The 1,899-nt window shown below is 37.1% G+C and overlaps 1 protein-coding gene across 3 annotated transcripts in view; it reads left to right on the forward strand.

Moving 5' to 3' along the window:
• Positions 1 to 1,899, forward strand: part of LOC106882795 (ephrin type-A receptor 4a) — a 38,758-nt gene that overhangs the window by 22,945 nt on the left and 13,914 nt on the right. The gene's annotated exons all lie outside the window — the stretch shown is intronic.

The following is a 1,899-nucleotide window of genomic DNA, read 5'->3' on the forward strand; positions in this document are numbered from 1 at the left end:
ATGGCACACCACATTCTAATCCTACTTAATATCAGCAGTATCCTCATCGCCGTTAACAACAGAGACTAGTATTATCACTATTACCATACCACCAGCATCAACTCCCCACCCTGCCCCCCACCACCAATTCTTGGATTTATGCTTTTTAAAAGCAATATATATTGAACAAGTTGTTATTTGTGCATCGAATCTGTTCTTTTATACTTTCACTTGTTTGAGTCATTTGACTGTGGCCATACTGGAGCACTGCATTAAAGGGGTTTTTTTTTAGTCAAACAAATTGATCCCAGAAGTTATTTCTTAAGCCTAGTACTTATTCCATCAGTCTCTTTTGCTGAACTGCTTGGTTATAGGGATTTAAACACACCGACATCGGTTGTCAAATGGTGATGAGGAAACAGACACAAACACACACACACACACACATGATGGGCTTCTTTCAGTTTCCGTCTACCAAATCCACTCATATGTCTTTGGTTAGCCTGAGGCTGTAGTAGAAGACACTTCCCCAAGGTGCCACACAGTAGGACCGAACTCAGAACCATGTTGTTGGGAAGCCAGCTTCTTACCACACAGTCACACCTCCTCCTATATTGATCTTTTTTTTTTTTTAAATTCAAAAGCACAAAGTCTGCCTGAAGAATATAAGCTTAAGCTGAAACTTATCCCAGTTTCTGAGTCATATAGGACCAGGTGTGGCTGTGTGATGAGAAGTTTGTGTCTCAACGATATGGTTCTGGTTTCAGTCCCACTGCACAGCACCTTGGACAATATCTTTTCTATACATTTGGGCCAACCGAAGCCTTGTGAGTGGATTTGGTGAATGGAAACCGAAAGAAGCCTCTCTCTCTCTCTCTCTGTATATCTTAAATCACCACTTGACAACTGGTGTTGGTGTGTTTACATCCTTATAACTTAGCAGTTCGGTAAGAGAATAACAGAATTAGCACCAGGCTTGAAAAAAAATAAGTACCGGTCTTGAATTCATTTGATTAAAATTCTTCAAAGTGATGCTCCAGCATGGCCACAATCTAATGACTGAAACAAGTAAGAGATAAAAGAATCTAGAGATTGTGAGTGAGTGTGTGCATGTGTGTGAGTGTGTATAGGATAAGTTAATCCAAAATGCTGCTTACATTATTCTAAATCCCATTTTATGGTCTGTCTAATAATAATAATGTGATTTGATGGGGAAATTTAGCTGGACATGATGTATCCAACTGCCCAAGGGAAGCAGGATGCTATTTGCCGGTGACAAGCGGAGCGAAGTGAAGTTTAAAATTTACTCCAAGGAAGATGGATAGCTACAGCTAAAAGGACACTTAGAAAGTGGAGAGGAAAGAAATGTCGTGATTGGAGTACAATTGCATGCAAACAAAGGAGAATTTTCGAAGAAATTGAAGAAATAAGAAAACAGAAGAAATTTTAAAAATATAAAAAGAAAAAAACTACAACTGGAAAAGAAGCAATTATATGAAAAATTGATAGAAACTGGATAACGATGTTAATCTCTAACTGAGATGATGAATGAACAAGCCTATATATACACACACATATATATATTTATGTATATATATTTATGCACATTTTGCCATTCTTGGTAATCACTTTACCCCTATCCCCAACGTCAGAGTGAAATGGCCTCCCCACCACTTCATTGTCAAACATGCTCTATTTATCAGCTAATTATCTATTAATTTTATCAAGCATTTATCATTTAATTTCATACAACATTCATTTGTTAAGGTCGGATGTTTAACTGTCAAGGTGGATTTTTGGGGTTTTCCATGCTTTTTTTTCTGGAGCATCTTTTTTTTTTTTTGCTTTGCTTATTGTAAATTTTTATCTTCATCCCCCACCCTGCTTTTTTTTTTTTAACCCTTTTTCCATTCTTGAAAT

This window comes from Octopus bimaculoides, chromosome 26, assembly GCF_001194135.2.
Source record: "Octopus bimaculoides isolate UCB-OBI-ISO-001 chromosome 26, ASM119413v2, whole genome shotgun sequence".
NCBI lineage: Eukaryota > Metazoa > Mollusca > Cephalopoda > Octopoda > Octopodidae > Octopus > Octopus bimaculoides.